Source organism: Mastigoproctus giganteus, chromosome 4 (assembly GCF_048544385.1).
Source record: "Mastigoproctus giganteus isolate SK-2022 chromosome 4, ASM4854438v1, whole genome shotgun sequence".
In the NCBI taxonomy this organism is placed as follows: domain Eukaryota; kingdom Metazoa; phylum Arthropoda; class Arachnida; order Uropygi; family Thelyphonidae; genus Mastigoproctus; species Mastigoproctus giganteus.
In genome coordinates, this window is record NC_143578.1 from 38,098,153 (window position 1) to 38,120,934 (window position 22,782).

The 22,782-nt window shown below is 37.9% G+C and overlaps 1 protein-coding gene across 1 annotated transcript in view; it reads right to left on the bottom strand.

The window, feature by feature from the left end:
• LOC150086631 (TNF receptor-associated factor 3-like) overlaps window positions 1-20,929 on the bottom strand; it is a 214,147-nt gene extending 193,218 nt beyond the window's left edge. The window contains exon 1 of the mRNA XM_090372210.1: window positions 20,808-20,929. The gene's annotated coding sequence lies outside the window, so the exon portion shown is untranslated. The remainder of the gene's footprint in view (window positions 1-20,807) is intronic.
• Between the last annotated feature and the right edge of the window lie 1,853 nt (window positions 20,930-22,782).

Below are 22,782 nucleotides of genomic sequence, written 5' to 3' on the forward strand. Positions count from 1 at the left end.
GGTTTGAGCAAGCTCAACGCTGATGGGATTCTTCCTCTTGCTCATATTCGACACTTGGGGCAAAAATTCAAATTGAGGAAAGATACTTGTAGAACAGATGTGTGGAAATTTGCCTTTAGCTAGTGAGTAGTTGATTGCTAGAACAAACTTCCATCTGTCATTGTGGAGGTTGACGACTTAAATAAATTCAAGGCTGAATTAGAGAAACTTTTGGAGTGAATGGATGGGTGAAACAGGAAGATTTTTTTTTTTTTTTTTGCTGATGCAATATAAGCTTGCTTTCTTGCATCATATGCTTCTACTAATGCTAATTGGTTGCTGTGCTTGGTTCATTCCCAGATTATATTCATAAATTTTGATCTGTTACTGTTTTAAATTTGTGTTAATTTTTGCCAATGAGAATAGGAAATGGCTTTTTTTTTTTTTTTTAAATAACAAACAAACAAACAGAAATAAGTTGGGAACTTCTTATACTCATCTCAGGATTACTGTAAATGCTCAAAAATTCATTCCTCCATTTTAGGAATGCATGTTATCCTATGGTGTAATGCAGATGTTGAGCAAAGATTTCTCTTTCTTGATGGCACTGATTTCCAAAAAGGACTTTCTATTGATCACTATAAAATACCTATTCAGCTCGGCAGCACTTTTTCTGGATTATATATATGAACAGAACTCCTCTTCCTATTTTTTGCTCTCTTGGCTCCTGTTTTCATACTCAGACTTTGCTGTCATTGTTGTTGTTTGGTTTTTTAGGAGCATTAGCAACTAAGGCCATATTGCTCCGGAGATATGCGGTGGTCATTCCCTGACCTTTCCACATCCTCTGTATTTGGTGGTCACGGCTTGAACCATGGTCTAATTAAGAAGCGTGTGCTACGCTCTGCTGCTCCTGCCCACCTGGCTATGGAGGCACCCTCAGACTTTGCCTGTCTTCTAACTCCGTCTGTGGTCTTGTTATAAATTGCCTTATAATTACACAAATCTGAGCCTGCTTGTCACTGTAATTATCCCATGCTGATATTTTTTCAGTTCTCTCAAGCTCCCTAGATCTTTTTTTTTTTTTTTTTAAACTACATAAAATGTATTCTATCTGTTAATCAAAATTTCTAAACATAATAAAGTAGTTCCATACAGTTTTTGTTGTTAGCATTATGGCACATCAACATCCCAGGCTAAATTCCACTGATATATTAGAGGCCAGATGTCAGCAGAGGCTGATCAGCATGTGCACATTGAAGCCTACAAGAATTCAGAGAAAAAAAAAAAAAAACTTTACTCCCTCCTCCTGAAATTGGCTAAACCAAAGCTGACTGCTGTTGACAGCTTAAATAAGTTGTTGACCTTTACAAATACAAAAAGATATCAGCAGCAAGCCATTCATATGAACAGAAATGGTCCATGTGGGAGGAGGGTTTCCTCAAGTGCATAGGCCCCAAATGGATAGGCCCCAAATCCCAACAAAGGTAAGCCTTTTGATCCAGCAAGCGGGGACTCCTCCTTTCTCTCTTTTTCCTTCAATGTTAATCTTATGCAGGATTATATATCCCTGCAAAAGAACAGAAGACTTATGAGCACAGTAATGTCAAAAACTTTAAATATAAAAACAACTATTACAATTCTATTAACATGAATTTTATTATTATTTCAATACAGTTTTGATATTGTGTGATCAACATCAGTAAACCTTTTGCTTCAAAGAGTGCCAAGTTTTTCACCAGGACCTAAAAATCACAAATGCCAACACAAGCTGGTGATATAATAATAACACTACTTTAGTTATAGCATAAATTATTACAGAGTGTAAAAATGCATTTTTTGTTAATATTTTTTTACAGTTTTTTAAATTTTACTTTAATCCTAAATCTGGAACAAAATTGCTGACCCCGAAATTTTAATACTGCAATATGTACAGATACATTCTGACCATATTATTGCACTTCGTATGGCAACATTTTCTCTATGTATGTTTTATGGCAGGTATCAATATTAAGGTTAGAGACCTATAAACATATCACAATTTTTCTTTTCAGATTTTTTTCCCTCAACAATCTAAAAAAGAAACAATGCTGAACAGAGCAGCACACCCCACAATTTTTTAATAATAGTACAACAAACAACATATAAAAAGTATTAATTACAACATACAAACATAAGCACATTACAAATAGATTCATAAACTTCAACAAAAATAAAGTAACTGAGAGTAACTTCTAAAATAAATAAAAATGACAAGTACCACAATACTTTTGCATATAAAAGGCTGCTATACAAATTTGAGCAGTGTGGCATTAAAGGCAACATATTGCTATGGATAAAGGGATGCTTGAATGGAAGAAAACAGGGAGTGGTTAACAATGGGCACTGCTCTTCTTGGACTAACGTTATTAGTGGAGTGCCCCATGGTGCAGTGAAGGCCCATTTTTGTTTACAATATTTTTTAATGATGTTGATGAAGGCATACCTGGCTTAATGTCTAATTTTGCATATGATATGAAAGTTGGCAGGGTGGGTAACACTTTCACTCCTGGCTTTTCTGAAAATGGTTTCAACCTGGGATGTAAAACCATGGAACTGAGTCAATCTGGATTGGAAAGGACAGAAATATTTTTGGGCTTCTCACTATGACTGAATTAATTGGCTGATAGTGAAGGTTATTTGACAAAAATATCTGATTTTTCTTCTGTCAAGTTGGAAGGAAAATTTCTAAAGTAGAGTGGTTTTCCATCCAAGTAGATTAACATCCGAACCAGCATATTTGCTTTCAAGAAGCAGTGACAGTAATCAAGGTATGCTACTGCAACAAGATCTATAAAAGTCAAGCAGACAGGTTGAGAAGTGGCAATTGAATTTAACATTGACAAGTGCAAATTACTTCACATGGGTAGCAGTAATCCTAGATTAATGTACCAACCGTGTGATACCACACTCAGGTTGGTGGAGAATTAAAAAGAACTGAGGATAATTGTGCAGTTAGATATGAAGTTCTCTGAGCAGTGCAGACAGGCTGCCAAGATGGCTCATGGGGTTTTCTCAATGATATACAGAAATTTTACCTGTTGGGATATTTTATATTTGTTATTTTTGGTTTTTTTAGGAGCATTAGCAACTAAGACCATATTGCTCCGGGATATGCGGTAGTCATTCCCTGACCTTTCCGCATCCTCTGTATTTGGTGGTGACGGGCTCGAACCCGGGTCTAATCAAGAAGCATGTGCTACGCACTGCTGCTCCTTTCCACCTGGCTACAGAGGCGCCTACCTGTAGGGAAAAGGATGTGATTATTGCATTGTATAAGGCAATGATTAGGTCACATCTTGAGCTGCATACAGGTTTGGAAGCCTCATTTGTAGAAGCAGATAGGAGCAACAAGATTACTGGGGGGGGGGGGACAAACAGACACTTTTACCAGAAAGGGCTTCAATCTTCAAATAGGCCTCTGAGGTCGGGAATATTCATATTCATAATAATTGCACAATCATACACCAACCGTTATTTAAAAAATATAAACAGTGTTATGTTATATTAGAATAATGATGTAGATAAATGAAATAAATAGAATGATAAAATTCCACTGGATAAAACTGTACAATAAAATATGAAATTTTAAACTGCAAACAATTATTTACAATAAAACAATGTAGATAAAACACAGGATGATAAAAGGGCTAAAACATCGTAGCTTTCAGAGGCATCCGCCTCCTTTTTCAACAGTGAGGTTTATCGTACAGCACATCCTTAAATATCAGAAGGCTCACGGTTCTCAGCACGTGGTTCTACAGGAGCATGGGCAGCATTCTCCTCATGTGCACTGGAACCGGAAATGGCTCGGGAACATGCCAGGCAGAACTGCTCATCTTGTCCAAGAACCACCGCCTCGAAGAGAGGATGAATGCAGATTCCCCTGTTTCTATTAATGGTATTGCTCTCAGAGGAACAAATCCGCAAGCTCACGAGCCATTTGCGGTCCCAAAATCTATGTGCCCCGTCGATGATAACAGCTTCGTCAGGGGAGATTTGATGGTGCTCCTCCCAAAAATGTTCTGCCATAGCAGATTTCCCATAATCCGCGGTCTTTAACAATACGTTTACAATTATTCGGAGGGGGAGAGAGGATGAGGTGCTAAGTTTCCTTAATAGCTTCTTTCCATTTATTCAGTTTACCTTGGAGGTGGAAGTAGAGGGTACCCTCCCTTTCCTTGATGTGTTGGTACATAGGGAAGGCCCTAGGCTGAAAACAAGTGTAAATAGGAAACCCATGTGCCAGGGCCAATATACACATTACAATATGGCACAAATCAACCATCATAAGAATAGTGTTATTAGGGCATTGTTGGATAGGGCTGGGTCCCATTGCAGCACCCCCGAGGATAGAAAAGAAGAAGAAATTAAACGTGTCACAGCGGATCTCAGAAAATGCGGCTACCCCCAGAAGATCATAGATAAATATATCCGAGGAGCGGAGCACGGATGAAGATAACCGTTTACACCAGTTGCCACTGCATGCATTCCCTACTATCCGGGCCTAACTGAACGTACAGCTCGGATATTGCACGATTGCCAGACACGCGTGTGCAGCTTCCAGGGCGGAGATTGCACACAGTTGTGTCACAGGTCAAGGACCCCACACCAAGGGAATTTACAAGTGGGGTCGTGTATGAGATCAGGTGCCCGGATTGTGGGGAATGTTATGTTGGTGAAACAAAACGTTGGTTCAAAGATCGCCTGGGGGAGCATATGAACACTTTAAAGACTGTGAATTATGGGAAGTCTGCTATGGCAGAACATTTTTGGGAGGAGCACCATCAAATCTCCCCTGATGAAGCTGTTATTTGTTGACCCAGCACATAGATTTTGGGACCGCAAATGGCTCAAGAGCTTGCGGATTTGTTCCTCTGAGAGCAATACCATTAATAGAGACAGGGGAATCTGCATTCATCCCCTCTTCGAGGCGGTGGTTCTTGGACAAGATGAGCGGTTCTGCCTGGCACGTTCTCGAGCCATTTCCGGTTCCAGTGCACATGAGCAGAATGCTGCCCATGCTCCTGTAGAACCACGTGCTGAGAACCGTGAGCCTGCTGATTTTTTTTTTTTTTTTTTTTTTTTTATGAGAACCCCAAACACGAGAGGTATTAGAACCTATAGTACTTAGTACCGTGCTTGGGTTGGAGGTTGAGAAGACGAAAGAAGATATTTGTCGACATTGGACTTGAACTTCTGTAGATTGTAATTTTCAGGAAATACGTATGAAGGAAGGTTGTTCCAGAAAACGGCAGTTGAATGAATAAATGAGTAGGATGAAAAGTTGGTTCTGTGGGTTTGAAGTTGGACAGTAAATGGATGTTGGCTGGTGGCGGCACGTGTTCGGACTGTTTCGAAAGAGAGAGCAGGAATTATAGAAGCCAATTCAGAAGAACAGTGCCCATGGAAGTATCTGTAGAAGAGGCATGCAGCAGAAACAGTACGTCTATGAGAAAGCGAGTGGAGAGACTCTGTTAGAGATGAGTCATTAATTAACCTAACTGCCCTCTTCTGAATGGAATCAAGAAGCCTGAGAGAGGTTTTGGGGGCACCACCCCAGATGTGGGAACAATATTCCATGGCAGGGCGGATTTGCGATTTATACAGAGTGAGCAGCTGTTTGGAAGAAAAGTAACGCCGAGAGCGAAACAGAAAACCAAGTTTTTTAGATGCAGAGGAAGCATTATTTGTAATGTGCTTGTGCCAAGAGAGATTAGAAGTCAGGGTAATCCCCAAAAGAGATATATCATTTTGCCTAGAAATCGGAGTGTCACTAAAGATAAGCATAGGAGCAGAAGAATCCTTTTTGCGAGATATAAGACAAGACTGAGTTTTAGAAGGGTTGAAATCAACTAAGTTGTCTTTGCTCCACTGGAGAATTACCTGAAGATCGGCATTTAAGGAATTGGCAGCAGATTTTCGAGAACTTGAAGCTGATTGAGCAGGACAAGGTTTCTCAAAATGGAAAGTTGAATGCAATGTGCTATCATCGGCAAAACTATGGATAGGATTTCCAGTCAATGGAAGAAGGTCATTGATATACAAGAGGAAAAGAGTGGGGGAAAGAACTGAACCTTGGGGGATACCGGCATTAGTGGAGAAGTTAGAAGACAGAGAGCCATCTACCATCACCCTCAGTGAGCGATCAGAGAGAAAACTGGATAACCAATTACTAAAAACAGTTGTCAAACCATAAGATGGAAGCTTGTTTAGAAGACCTTTATGCCAAACACGATCAAAAGCCTTTGAGATGTCAAGAGCAACTACTTGTGTTTCACCGAACCTTTCCATTGAATTAGTCCATAAATGGGTAACATAAGCCAGAATATCACCAGTGGATCAACAATGACGGAATCCATACTGGCGATCGTTGATCAGGCGGAAGGTTTCTAGGTAGTTTAAGAGTTGCCGGTTAATTGATTTCTCCATTACTTTAGAAAGAGTAGAAGTAATTGTAATGGGACGATAATTGGATGGGAGGGATTTGTCACCCTTTTTAGGAACTGGCTGGATATGAGCAAATTTCCAAGCAGAAGGAAAAACACCTTTGGAATAAGAAAGTGAAAAAAGGCGACAAAGAATAGAAGTAAGTTCAGGAGCACAGGTTTTGAGAACAAGTGGAGAAATACCATCAGGACCTGGTATATCAAGATTCATCAAAATCTTTCTGATATCCTTTTGACGGAAGACCACAGAAGGCACTGAATGGAGCGTGTTAGGAATGGTGGGAGGTGTTTTACCAAGATCATTAATACATGAGCTGGAAGAAAAATGGGATGCTAGCAGGTCAGCTTTATCCTTGGCTGAAGTGACAACAGAACCATCTGGTTTGGACAGAGGTGGGAGCAGAGATGGGCAAAAGTTGCGGCCAATAGCTCTGGCAAGAGACCAGAATGCTCGGCTACCATTAGGGCAAGAAGCAAGTTTTCTACTCTTAGCCTGTTCAAACTCTAGTTTGGACTGATTAATAACTGCTTTACAATTGTTGCGAGCTTTGTGTAGGCAGAAAATGAAACTGAAGAATTAGAAACAAGCCAATTACGATATGCAACATTCTTCTCTTGGACAGCCTTAGCACATTTGTTGGAGAACCAAGGTTTAGATAAAGGACGAGATTTTAAAGTGGAGTGTGGGATAAAGGATTCCATTCCTGCAAGAATAATTTCACTGACACGATCTGAGCAAACGTTGACATCAGAAGTTTTGAAACAGTAATCAGACCAAGGGAAAGAAGAAAAGAAGTCTCGCAGGTCATCCCATTTTGCATTCTTGTAATGCCAAAGAATACGAGGTTGGGAATAGCCATGAGATAAAGGTTCCATTGGAGAAGAGACAATCACCAAGTTGTGATCTGAAGTGCCTAAAGGACTTCTCACTTCGACATTGTACTTAGAAGGGTTGTTTGTGAGAAAAAGATCAAGCGTATTGGCTGTATGATTAGGATTGTCCAGTATTCTTGTAGGTAAATGAACAATCTGTACTAGGTCATTAGTAATTGCAAAAGCCTCAGCATCTCGACCTGCTGGGTCGGTGTAACTAGAAAACGGAAGCCAGCTGGAGTTGTGAACGTTAAAATCACCAAGGAAAATTACCTCACTGTTAGGAAAGTTGCACTGGAGAAAGTCAAGTTGCAAAGAGAGGAAGTCAAAGAGCTCCAAGTGATTAGTGGAGTTGGGAGAATGGTAGAGACAACAGATGAATTTGACACAATGAGGTAGAGAGATTTTAAGCCAGAGAAGATCAAAGAGAGGAGATTCCATATTGCCAAGTCTCTGACAGGGAATATCAGAACGGACATATGCACAAGTACCACCTTTGAGGCGAAAGGAATCATACAGCAAATAATTTGGACATCTGAGATGAGCAGTAGTTGAATCAACTGATAACTGAGATTCAGTCAGAAAAAGTACATGGGGTTTGGAAGACTGCAAGTGGAAATGGACATCGTTGAGATTGGAATTGAGACCACGTATATTTGTGAAATGAATTAGGAAGTCCTTGGGAGGTTTAGATCTTTTCGCAGATAAGCTTGCTCTATTATTTTGACAATTCATGGTGTATTCAATAGTGAGAAAAAGTGGGTGGGACATGCTATATGAAGTAATGAAATTTTTGGATATGGCGTACATGTGGTAAGAATATACCCAGATCCTTGACATAACGTGGCCTCGACAATGCTCCCCGCATACTCGGACTCCCTCCAGTCACTATCTGGCAGAGTAGAGGTAGCAAGATTATACACTAGCTGATCCGGAAGCCTCCTAGAGAGTTACCAATAGGTTTGGTCCGGTGTACTATCTAGCGGCCGGCCTGCGAACACCGTTTTAGAGCTGTACCCTCGAAATGTAAGGAATATTGGATCTCACCACGACATTCATCATAACCTCAAAAATCATCAATCATACTGCATGATGGAAGAGATAGGGAAGGGTTGGCCGGAACTTAGCTCTAGAGACTAAACATGGGTTCCACCACTTCAAGCCTCCAATAATTAAGGATGTTTAAGGATGTGCCGTACGATAAACCTCACTGTTGAAAAAGGAGGTGGATGCCTCTGAAAGCTACAGTGTTTTAGCACTTTTATCATCCTGTGTTTTATCTACATTGTTTTATTGTAAATAATTCTTTGCAGTTTAAAATTTCATATTTTATTGTACAGACAGTTACCTTTTTATCAGTTTTATCCAGTGGAGTTTTATCATTCTATTTATTTCATTTATCTACATCATTATTTTAATATAACATAACACTATTTATATTTTTTAATAACGGTTAGAGTATGATTGTGCAATTATTATGAAAGGGCTTCAATTCTCCACACTGCAGCACCTGGAGACTAGGCACCTGCAAAGAGATCTGATTGCGGTATTGCAAAGCTTTGAATATATTGAGTAGGTTTTAAATATATGATGGATTTCAACTGATGGAATCCTTCCTCTTGGTCAAACTACACACACAAGGGAGACATAAATTCAAAATGAAGAAAGATAGTTGCAGAATAGATGTGCAAAAATTTGCCTTCATCCAGCAAATAATTGATTGTTCGAATAAACTTCCATCCAGTGTTGTAAAGATGGGTGAATAAATTCAAGAAAGAACCAAACAAAGTGTTAGAGTTGATGATCAGGTAATGTGAAAGTGTTGGTTTTTTTCTCTTTTTTGGTTGATTCTGTATAAGTTTGCTTTCTTGCATCATTTGCCACTACTAATATTAAAAGTGAATCAAAAAAGAGTAACGGGTACAATAGGCCAGCTGAAGCTCATTAAAAATGTTTCAATATTTTATGAGCAAATAAATTTAAAGTCCGATGAATACCGAGTGCAAATTATGTAGTAAAATTAATTTTCTTAATAGAAAATTTTAGTATGTTTAATGTCAGGCTGTACAATTACCCCTATATCACATTCATTCTTCAATACCTTGAGTGTAGTACCTAATTTGTTTGTCATTCTAGGTTTGCTGCTGCCCATATGTAGTTATTTTGCATTTCTCAGCCCATCTGCTTAATTTTTTAGGTCTCATTACAATAGCTTACCCTGATTATTTGTCATTAAACACCTGTTGATCTTTGTATCATCTGCAAACTTAGACCTTAAACCTGATATATTTTCATCAATATCATTAATAAACATTGAAAACAACAGTTGGCCCAGCACTAAACATTGTAGGACTTCACTAATAACATTAGTCCAACAAGAACAGTGTCACTGCAAATTGCAGCATCTGAAGACTAGGTACCTATGAGGTGATCTGATTGAGGTGTATAAGACCTTGAATGGTTTGAGCAAGCTCAATGCTGATGGGATTCTTCCTCTTGCTCCTATTCGACACTTGGGGCAAAAATTCAAATTGAGGAAAGATACTAGAACAGATCTGTGGAATTTTGCCTTTAGCTAGTGAGTAGTTGATTGCTAGAACAAACTTCCATCTGTCATTGTGGAGGTTGACAACTTAAATAAATTCAAGGCTGAATTACAGAAACTCCATTGTGCATCTCCATTTCCTGTCCTCTCCCACTCAATCTTGTCCAATCACTCAACTTTATCCACAGCAGTGTGACATTATTTGGAACAGTATGATCAGTGTATCTTTTATCTGAAACATTATCAAAAACTTTTCTGAAATCTAAGTATATAATGTAAAATTATTTTTTAAATCCAGTTCCTTTGTTACTGTTATTGAATCTAATCACACTGGTCAGACAGTCTGATTACATTCAATATCAGACAAGGTCACACCATAACAAATCTATGCTGTGATTTCTGTTGAACTGCATTCCTGCCAAGAAGACCCTGCATTAATTCTTTAACCAATGACTCGATTATTTTCTCTGGAACAGAAGTCAAGCTTATAGGTCTTTAATTGATCACTTTGTCCTTTGATTACATTTGTGAGCAGGAGAGATATTTGTGCATCTCCAATCTGTAGGGACCACTCTTGAAGTCAATGATAGATTATTTATTAAATAAGGATTGCCTTATTTACTTTTAGCTTCAAGTTCTCTTCTGCTTACTTCTCAGTTATCACAAAATCACTCAGCACCCAGTTTTAATTTAGTATACTTCTAGTGTTTCTATCCCTAAAAATTTTATTCATACCACACATCAATGTGAATGCAAAATATTTATTTAGTTTGTTATCAATCTGAGCAGGATGAATAGTCATGCCATTTATATCTAGTGGGCCAATGTGGTTCATCCCTTTCCTTCTAATGTTAACATAAGCAAAGAACTCTTTGCTACCTTTTTTTGCATTCTTAACTAAATTTGATAGCATAAAACAGAGCTATGATATGCAATACATTCTACATTGATTTCAATATTTGTAGAAGAATAAGAGAAATTTACCTCAATATGATACATAGAACACTTCCGTATGATATGGAAGTGTTCTATGTATCATATTGAGGTAAATTTCTCTTATTCTTCTACAAATATTCTTAGCTAAAAAATTCTCATAATAGGCCTTAACTTGCCTAATCCCCTTAGTAAATTGATTGCAGATTAGTTTGTACTTACTGTAAGTTTCTGTGTCCCCTGATAACTTAAACAAATCCCATGCATTTTTCTTCTATGTCACTAATCTCATTAGTTTAGCTGACACCCATTTAAATCTAAACTGTGAGCAATATCTGTTATTAGTATAAAAAGCTTATTAGCTTCTATGATTACTTTCCTGAATGCTTCCCATTTAGAATTTGCAGTTGGTAACATCATCAGTTGGTCACGCTGAGAAGAATTAAAAAAAACTGTCTGAGACCATTTTAGTCACCTTTAGGAAAGTAAGGCTCCTTCCCTTTATCCTTGACAGTAGTTATATCTTTAAGTAACTCCCACCTCAATATATTATGATCACTACTACCTACTCATTCTTTTATCTGATGATTCTTAATGCATGAAGAGCTGATAACACTAGCCAACAATTTTAAACTTTTTTTCGATAACATGAACGAAATCAACGAATTTTGACTAAATTGCATGCTCTGAAAACGAAAATGACAGTGGAAAGTTCATAGCACGTCACGTTTTCATAATATGGCTTTATGCTCCTTTTTTCCAAAAATTGTGGATTTTTACTGTCTAAATGTACTTGACTACTTTCCTTTTAAAATAGTTGCTTGAAATAGAAATGACAAACAGTAAACATTCCAAACGGATTAAAAATAACATATTTAAACTTTAAAAACACCTATTTGGATTTAAGTAAGCAATTAACCCAGAAAGGTGGAGGCAAAAATAGGAAATCATACTACTTACAGTTATTTTTGACTCTTATAAGCAGAATGGTTATCCTTTATCAGAAACAAGCAATAGTCACCCATCGTTGCTCCCATTGTCCTTGGTACCTCTGCTCCATAGTGTGGATATCTTCGTGGAATCGTTACCCCCTACTAGTCACTGATGGATCCCAAGTTGTCCGGCAAGAAGTCCAGGTGCAAATGTAGGAAGTGTATCTTCAGCGACATTCAGCATCCTAACTTTTGATAGTTATGCAACAATTCTTCTGTCAACTCTTTATAGTTCTCTACTAGTTCCATAAAAACCCACTAACAACAGCTCTGAAGAATTTCCACATAGCTAATTCAGTGGCATTAAGTTTAGCTTCAAAGATTTCATCCTTTAAAAGCCGTCTAATTTGTGGACCTATGGATATACCCTCCTTCCACTTTGCATCACTAATTTTTGGAAACTGGCTATTTAGGTACTCGAAACTTTCACTATTTTTGTCCAGAGCTTTTAAAAAAAAATTTTCTTGAGCCCTAACTTAAGGTACAAAGGTGGGAGAAGCACCATTTCGGGTTTCACTAAAGGTGTGCATTTGATGTTGAGTTTCCCGGAAACATATTCTTCTTTGATGGGCCATTCCTTCACAATATAATGATGTTCTACTGCTTGACCATACTTAGTAAAGCCTGTTGTCCAAGCAACAAAGTGATTACTTTTAAATGAGAGCCTTGTCGATCAATTCAGCCCTGGAAAGATTGTGCAAGGCTCAAGGGGTAGAATTTTTTTCAGCCTGGACTGTACTTGTTAACAGGAGAGATTGCTTCTACAAGGATGGGATACACTTAAATAGAAAGGGTGCAAAGAATATTTGCTGATGCTATCGAGGCAGTGTTAGGTGGGTCAGAAAACTGCTAGCTTGGGGGGAGACAAAGACCAATAGACTGACAGTAGCCACTGGCAGAGGTGAAAGAGATTCTTGCACTGCTTCTATTAGAATGAGCAGAAGCCTGAAAAACAAGATGCATGATATTTCAGAGACTGCTGGGAGCCATTGCGGTACAAGTAAACAGATGGGTTGTGTTAGGGTAGCTAAGAATAGAAACAGGTGTAGGTATACTTGCGTGTACACCAATGCTAGGAGTTTAGTAAATAAATTTGATGAATTTGAGGTATTGCTCAAAACATCAAAGGCAGATATTGTTGGGATATCAGAGACGTGGTGTCACACAGATATAAGGGATGCAGAACTGGAATTTGGGGAGTACAACGTCTACAGAAAGGATAGACAGGATAGGAAGGGGGAGGGGTTATGCTATTAGTTAAGAAACACATAAAAACCAAGGAAGTGAAGCCAGTCGACATCGCTGGACAGTGCAGTGTCGAGTCAGTTTGGTGTGACATAAGCATTGGGAGATCAAAATTGAGAGTAGGAGTGTGCTATAGGCCTAATGACTCTGATGAGTATAATAAGAAACTGTACAGGGAAATAGAGAGGGCCAGTAAATCAGAGAGTCTTATAATGGGAGATTTTAATTTCCCAGATATTGACTGGAATTTGGGGGCTGGTCACTCACACACTAGCAGGGCTTTTGTGGATTTATTGGATGATTGTTTTCTACATCAGCATGTTCGGGAGGCAACTAGAGGGAGTAATACTCTTGATTTGATTATCAGCAGTGATTCTTCATGCATTAAGAATCTGCAGATAAATGAACCACTAGGTGGCAGTGATCACAGTGTGCTGAAGTGGGATTTACTCAAAGAGGTAACTACAATTAGGGGTAAAGGGAGGGGTTATTGCTTCCGTAAAGGCGACTACGATGGACTGAGACAGTATTTAAATTCTATACAGTGGGACCAACTGATGATGTTACCAACAGCAAATTCAAAATGGGAAGCATTCAAAGAACTTATCTTGGAAGCTACTAGGCTTTACATACCAACTAAGAAATATTGTTCAAGGTTTAGGCAAAAATGGATGTCAGATGAACTAATGAGGCATATGGCAGAGAAGAAAAATGCATGGGATACTTACAAATTAACACACGACACAGAAGCCTATGATAGATACAAGTTGATATGCAACCAAGTTACAAAGGAGGTTAGGCAGGCGAAGGCAGATTACGAGAAATCCTTGGCAAGGGATGCAAAGAAAAACGGCAAAGAGTTCTTTACTTATGTAAACTCTAGAAGGAAGGGGATGAATCAGATTGGTCCACTTGATATTGATGGGTCAACTGTTGATGATCCTGCTCAGGTAGCTAACAAACTAAATGAATATTTTGCATCGACATTCACACGTGAGGAGTTATTCAGCGAGGGGAATGCCAGAGGTGTATTCAACTCTAGCAGTAAGCTACAGAATCTTGAAATAACTGGGAATAAAGTGGAGAAACTGTTGAAGATAAACACAAGAAAGGCACCTGGGGTGGATGGGATCTATCCAGTTATATTAAAGCAGGCAGCAAAGGAAGTAAGCAAACCCTTAGCCATAATTATGAGAGCTTCCTTGGACTCAGGGGAGGTACCCATAGACTGGAAATGTGCAAATGTGACCCCAATTCACAAAGGAGGATCAAAGGCTGACACAAGTAATTATAGACCTGTGAGCTTAACTTCTGTTCCAGGAAAATTAATGGAGGCACTGGTTAAAGAAGCACTGCAGGATCATTTAGACAAGACTTCAGTTATAGCTCAGACACAGCATGGTTTTGTTAAGGGGAAGTCTTGCCTGACCAATTTGATTGGATACTATGATGCAGTCACAAAAGAACTGGATGCAGGGAATAGCTTTGATATTATATACTTGGATCTTAGAAAGGCTTTTGATACTGTTGCACATGGAAGACTGCTACACAAATTGGAGCAGTGTGACATTGGAGGAAAATTGCTGCTATGGATAAAGGGGTGGTTGAGGGGGAGAAGACAGAGAGTGGTAATCAATGGACACTGCTCATCGTGGACTAATGTTATTAGTGGAGTCCCTCAGGGCTCAGTGTTGGGTCCATTATTGTTTTCTGTATTTATAAATGATATTGATGATGGTATATCAAGCTTAATGTCCAAGTTTGCAGATGATACAAAGGTTGGCAGGGTTGTCAAGGACACTACTGACACTATGCTGCTGCAACAGGATCTGGAAAGGTTGAGCAGATGGGCTGAGAGGTGGCAAATGAAGTTTAACATTGACAAATGTAAAGTACTACACATGGGAAACAGCAACCCCAGAGCAACATATCAACTCTGTGGTACTACACTGACAGTGGTAGAGAATGAAAGGGACTTGGAGGTGGTTGTGCAGGCAAATATGAAGTTCTCTGAGCAGTGCAGAATGGGCTGCAAGAGTAGCTCATGGAGTATTGTCAATGATATACAGGAATTTTTCCAGCAGGGATAAGGAGGTGATTATTCCCTTGTATAAGGCAATGGTCAGGCCACACCTAGAGTACTGTATACAGGTCTGGAGGCCTCATTTCAAGAAGGATGTAGAGCTGCTGGAACGAGTACAGAGAAGGGCAACAAGATTAGTGAATGGAACAATGGGGTGCTCTTACGAAGAAAGGCTTAAGTTCTGCAAATTACAGTGTCTGGAGACTAGGCACCAGCGAGGTGATCTGATAGAGGTGTATAAAGCCTTGAATGGTTTGAGCATGCTCAATGCTGATGGGATTCTTCCTCTAGCTCAGAATAATCACCTGAGAGGGCATAAATTCAAATTGAGGAAAGACAGATGTAGGATAGACGTGGTGAAATTTGCCTTTAGCCAGCGGGTGGTTGGTTGGTGGAACAGACTTCCATCCCTTGTAGTGGAGGTTGATAGCCTAAATAAGTTTAAGGCTCAGCTGGACAGGTATTTTGAACAGAGGGGCGAAGTGGAAGTGGGGTTTTTTTTTTTTTTTTTGGCTGATGCTGCATAAGCTTGCTTTTTGCATCAAATGCCTCTACTAATGCTAATGCTAAATCACCATAGATTTTCCAACAATATTTCTTATAGTTTAAAGCATTTAATAGCAATGATATGCTATCATAGGTGTCTTTCATAGCCACTGAATGCGCCACTGGGACCGGCGGTTTGATATTACTATTGTGTAGCAAAACTGAGTTTAGTAAAATCAGTGAATAATCTCCATTCTTCAGGATTGTGTGGCAAACCCTAGTTCATCCATCAATCTGTTTACATCTTTGCTGACACAAAGAGAACCTTCCATTTGATAACAGCCCACAAACCTTTCATTTCAGTTTCTAAACACATAAATCCTTGTGGTTTTTGCCAGCAAATTCCACTGTTGCAACCTAGATCCTAATAGCTCAGCCGGTTGCTTTGAAAGATTTAAATCCCTAACCAAATCATTAAGTTCACTTTACTCAATTAAGTGTAGGGTTTTGTCATTTTCAGGATTGTAACTAGGATCGGCAGACGGTAAGGGAGCAGGTATGGACTCTAGTGACTATTGCTCTTCTTTTGGAATAGTGATATTTTCACAACTAGGTGGAGGAATAAGAATAGGGAGTTCTGGTGTGTGTGTGGCACTGGTCTTACTGCAGATGGAAGGTTGAGGTAAGGTAAACTTTAACTCTATTTTTCCTTGAAACCCCCTTAGTATCTGTGAGGCAGAAATAACAATCTTCAAGGTGACATTAGTTCTTGCCAGATCATCAGAACAGCAAAAGGAATTTTAGAATTGTTCCCCTTCATCCATTCAGTCAGATTTACATAGCACATTATACAGCATGTATGCGGTGCCCACCTTTTATCCTGATCACTCATGTGACAACCAAAATAAAAATAATAAGCTTGTTTCACCTCATCTGTGATTGATCGATGTTGCAACTTCACTGTAAATTGTCCACAAACATAGCAAAAACTGTTTGGCGAATTAATGCAGGCACAGTGTTTTCGTTCCATTTCATGAGTTTTCACATGACCAAAACAGAACCTTGAAACACCACAACCTATCACTAAATCTTACAAATCAAAACTAACTGCAAAAATGTACAATTAAAGGCTAAAGACAGCTTGTAAACAAGTTGTCTTTCACAGGTCGCTGGAAATATAGTAGACAGGCTGCCAGATGGGTCCGAACGTGCTACCACATAATAAGGATTCTGGCAATATAACTCAGAGCGACCACTCCTCAAGGCCATAAAACTAAAAAGAGGCATTAGTATACCATTAAACAACACAGATATATCTCTTTTCTTACAATAAATTTGACTGGGAAAGGTACAGAATACGATGTTGGAATATTTCGTTGATTTAAAGCTATTTTACGAGGTTTTTTTAATGTTTTTGCATGTTTCTAAAAAATGTGACATGATAGAAACTTTTTACTGTCATATTCATAATCAGTACATACAAATTAGCAAAAAATGCTTACTTTCACTTGTGTTGGCAAAACCTTGTTGACTGGTGTAATCAAGAGTAATCCTTTCTCTTGTTGCCTAACATACTCCTGTAGAAAACAATTATCCAATAAATTTAGAAAATCTCTGTTACTATGGGAATGACCAACTCACAAATTCTAGTCAATATATGAAAGGTTAAAATCCTCCATTATTCAGCATTCAAGTTAGCTGACCCATTCTATTTGTCTATATGGCTGTTCATTATATTCATCCCAGTCATTTGGCCTATAATATACTCATACACTCACTTTTATTTTCAATTTTGTTGCAATAAAATCAACAAGTCAAAATCAAAATATTATTTTTGAGTGATTAAACGCTATCTTACCTTTATTTTTATTCCTTTGTTACACATAATTTTGATTAAAAAGAATAAATATGTTTGGGTCATTATCATGTGTGTTATTATTTGTGTTATTATCATTTTGGAAGATACTTCAAGTGAGCTATGGGCTTTCAGAATTTTAAAGATGTTACTACCTAAACAGATTTACAAATGGCAAAAAAATAGGGACATGACAGATCTTAGGGTAGTCAATCTAATCCCAATGAGTGTTAACCCCTCCCCAAGTTTATTCCATTGCTTTTCTACTAGGTTATAACATTCCTTTATCTGCATATACACCTGAACATGCATTAGCTTCATACATTTAATTGAACTGTGTAAACCAGATTTTATCTGATTTACACTGTTCAAAGCAGGACTAACTGACAGGCTATTTGTAGCATGACATGATTTAAATAAACTAATCCTTCTCTTTCTCTCTCTTGTAATAGTGGCATATGATGTAAGAAAGCAAGAGTATGAGTTTATGTAGCATCAGCCAAAAAAAAAAAAAAAAAAACAATTTCACACAATTGCTTCTAAAAGTTTGTCCAGTTCCTCCTTCAATTTATCAACTTCCACAACGACAGATGAAAGTTTGTTCCAGCAATTAACCACCTGCTGGCTAAAGGCAAATTTTCATACATCTATTCTACAACTGTCTTTCCTCAATTTGAATTTATGTCCCCTCAGGTGATTAATCTGGACAAGAGGAAGAATCCCATTAGCATTGAGCTTGCTCAAACTATTCAAAAACTTGTAGATGTCAATCAGATCAACTCGCAGATGCCTAGTCTCTAGCTGCTGCAATTTGCAGAACTTAAGCCTTTTTTGGTAAGAGGACCCCTTCATTCCACTCACCAATCTTGTAGCCCTTCTCTGTACTCGCTCAAGCAACTCTACATCCTTCCTAAAATGAGGCCTCCATACCGGTACGCAGTATTTGTATAAGGCAATGGCCTGACCATTGGGTAGTACCACACAGTTGGTACATTTATCTAGAGTTACTTCTACCCACATGCAGTACTTTGCATTTGTCAATGTTAAACTTCAGTTGCCACTTCTCAGCCCATCTCCCCAAATTTTCTAGATCCTGTTGCAGTAGCACACTATCATTAACAACCCTTCCAACCTTTGTATCATCTGCAAACTTCAACATTAAACCTGATATACCTTCATCGATATCACTGATAAATATACAAAACAACAATGGGTCCAACACTGAACCCTGAGGGACACCACTAATAACATTAGTCCACGTAGAGCAGTAACCATTGACCACCACTCTGTCTTCTCCCACTCAACCATCCTTTTATCCATTGTAGCAACTTACCCTTAATGCCATACTGCTCCAATTTGTACCGTAGTCGTCCATGTTCAACAGTATCAAAAGCTTTCCTGAAATCCAAGTATATGATATCAAAATTATTTTTTGCATCCAGTTCCTTTGTGACCACATCATAGTATCCAATCAAATTGGTCAGTCAAGACTTCCCCTTCAAAACCCGTGCTGTGTCTGAATTATTACTGCAGTCTTGTCTAGATGATCCTGCAATGTTTCTTTAACCAGTGATTCCATTATTTTCCCTGAAACAGAAGTCAAACTAACAGGTCTGTAATTACTCATGTCACCCTCTGATCCCCCCCCCTTTGTGAATTGGAGATACATTTGCACATCTCCAGTCTGTGGGGACTTCCCCCCGAGTCCAAGGATGCTCTTATAATTATGTCTAAGAGTTTGCTTACTTCCTTTGCTGCCTCCTTTAATATAACTGAATAGATCCCATCCATGCAGGTGCCTTTCTTATGTTTAACTTCTACAATTTCTCCTCCACTTTGCTCTCAGTTATTACAAAATCATTAAGCACCCTGTTACAGTTTGATACACTTCCTTCATTGTTCTCCCTTAATAACTCCTCATGTTTGAATGTAGACGCAAAATACTCATTCAGATTATCAGCTATCTGAGCAGGATCATCAACAGTCGGACCATTAGAACCACTGACCAGCTGTCTGTAGATTATTAGAATGACTACAGTAGTTTTTTTTTTTTTTTTTTAAGATCGTTTCTACAATTTATTTCATTATATATATAGCACAGCTTGGCCAGCTAAAAAAAAATTCTTTAAAAAAAACCAATGAAATTTTTAAACTGAAAGATGTTTTTCAGGGCCCTTTTTTGGGGGATCAGGACTGACTGATGTAGTAGCAAAAAAACTTACTGGGGCAGAGGTATATGCAAAATAAATTTGGGCGTAACATTATTAAATTTTTTTGGAAATTTTTTAATGAAAGGGAGGGGATTTGTTCAGTATTTGGAGAAATGGAGTATTTTTATTACATAACATTCCTGAAGTAGAGGGGAGGGGGAGGTTTATCGGTTGGGTCATTCCTTGAGAGGCCGCTGCAATCGAGTCACACCCAGCTTCAGAGTAGTCAAAATGCCTTTTATGATATATCGAGCAATTACAAAAACTTGCCAAAGCAATTCATTTTTTTAGATTATCGACCATATATTTTTTTTCTCAATTTTGGACTGCTCATAATGATTAAAATATTATTTTTAATTTAATTTATAATTCCAGAACCAATCCTTCAGGCATGGAAGAAGGCTCGCTGCTCCAAAATGTATAGGGGTAGTAGTAGTATGTGATGCAAGAAAGCAAGTGTATGAGCTTATGCAGCATCAGCCGAAAAAAATATAGGCTTTCCTCCTTCCCCCATGAGCTTAACAAAATATGTGGTGAAATGGTGTTTTCCCGTTCTGCTTTCCCTATAACCGTGATCAGGATTTCCTGATTCATATTCTACTTAATCATGTGGGATGCGATTTATAATAAGCATCGAATTACGGAATGCTCGTTTAGGAATTTTGTCGGCGAATTGTTAACTTTGGTCATAAGGCATCAAAACTATGCAAAAAAATTAACTGTCTAAATAAAAATAAATTGATCATTAAAATCAGTTACAAATTACATTAATTTGTTCAAATAAAAGCTCGTGATAATGAAACCTGTAAAAGAAAAACATAACACAAAATATATTTTTAAATTGTTTAGGAGTTATTTCATCCTTCGTGACGTCATAAGCAGGTTTTTTAATTATAAATATTGAAAACTGCCTGTGTCTGTCCCTTCATCCTAAAGGTTTGCAAAATCGTAATAGTAATACTTATTATTATTATTCCTTTAGTTTTCGATGCCAGTTACTAATAATTTAATTTTTTTTTTTTTTTTGTATGGGCGTTACCCATAAGATTTACGTTCATATTCACGTTTTCGAATTAGAGAAATAAATAAATATTGTATATACATTTAAAAATTCTTACCGCTTCTAATTGTTAATTCAGAAAGTGAAGAATTAATTCCCATAATATATTGTGGAAATGAGCTCTGCTAATATGTCGCTTGTAAAGATTAACCCCTAATTTTTTTTTGTACATAAAATTTTCCATTTAATAACCAAAACCTACTTTTAATATCTGGTCACTAGATACTGCCCTCTGATATATTAATTTTTCAAAGACAAAATAAATAAATATACATTTCTCACTTTATTAATTTATTATTATTAGCCAAAACTCACGAAACTTTCGCGAAGTTGTTTTCTAGTATAATATTTATATCTCAAAGTAATTCACAACACTGCAGTGTGTATTTTTCAAAATAAATTTCAAAAAAAAGATGCGGGATGAAATGCAAATAAACACGCTGGACTGAGCTACTACTACTTTCCGTCTAAAAAGACTAAAATGCAAGTTATTACTTTCATATAGTTCCATTCAATTAAAGCATTCCGTATCGTAAAATTTTCCGTTTCTAGAGTTGTAAGAATAACATATTTAAATAAACAGATACAACGGGTTGGAACTTTGTCGTTAAAGTATAGCCATTAGCAATTTTAACAAATAAATAAATAAATATTTGTAATCATTATTATTTACAAAACTTTAATAAGGTCTCTACGTCTCACTGTCTAAATAAAACTGATTTTCATTGGTCTAAAATCACAACTTATAGCTCATTGCAAAGGTCATGTATTCTGTGTATCTTGTAAAACACCTCTGACCCGGTCGTCCCGGAGTATAAACAGAAAATTTATTTATTTATTTCATTTCTGTATGGGTATATGACCACTTGAGTATTAAAAATAAATAACTGCTTCCCCGTAACCTTGACAAATGCAAAGTACTGCCAGGGGGCTCACATCTGGTGAGTATGGGCTTGGCACACCCAGGGTCCTGAGCTGGATATCATCATTCTTCTCTTTCGTGGTGATTTCCTTCTCTTTCTGACCCTGTCTCTCTCTCTCAGGGGTAACTCAGAATTTTTTTTTTTTTTTTTTTTGGCTGGTGCAGCAAAAGCCTTAGGCTTCCTTGCACCATATAGCTAATAATAATAATAATAATACTGCATATGGGTAGAAGTAACCCCAGAGAAACGTACCAACTGTGTGGTACTACACTGAAGGTGGTAGACAATGAAAAAGACCTGGGAGCATAGGAGTTCGCAGAGGGGGACAAACGGGGCACTTGCCCCTCACATCTGGTGAGTATGGGCTTGGCACACCCAGGGTCCTGGATATCACCATTCTTCTCTTTCTTGGTGATTCCCTTCTACTTTTGACACACTCTCTCTCTCTCTCTCTCTCTCTCTCTCTCTCTCAATGTAACTCGAGAACTTTTTTTTTTCCTGGTGCAGCATAAGCCTCAGGCTTCCTTGCATCATATGGCTATTATTAATAATAATAATACATGTAATAAAATAAATAAATTTCGTTCCATTCTTTCGAATTTGAGTAGCAGAAGAGAGTGCAATTTCACCCTATTTCAGACCTAATGGGTTATTAATTTCAAGAGGATATCCAACGCCAGTCATAAAATATCGCGTATTTTTTGTGACAAAATATAGACTCGAACTCACCTTACTTTTGGCTGCCTACCGAAACCACAGGACCATAGCCGACATTCATGAACAAATACTAAATAATTTAAAACTTAGCACAAGTTTTATTTTTAGCAGTGTGACATATGCAAAAATACAAATTCTGTCCCCCCCCCGTTCACCCTTAACTCTATAACAACCGCACCATCGCAGTTGGGATTCAGACCCAAACCGCGATGGCAGCATGCCAATTTAAAAATTTAGATAAAATTTTTAAATACTTAATACGAATATCATGTATATAATATTAATACGTATACACAGGAATTTTGCTAGTAGGGAGGTGATTATTTCTTTCTATAAGGCAATGGGCAGACCACACCTTGAGTACTGCGTAAAGGTCTGGAGGCCTCATTTCAG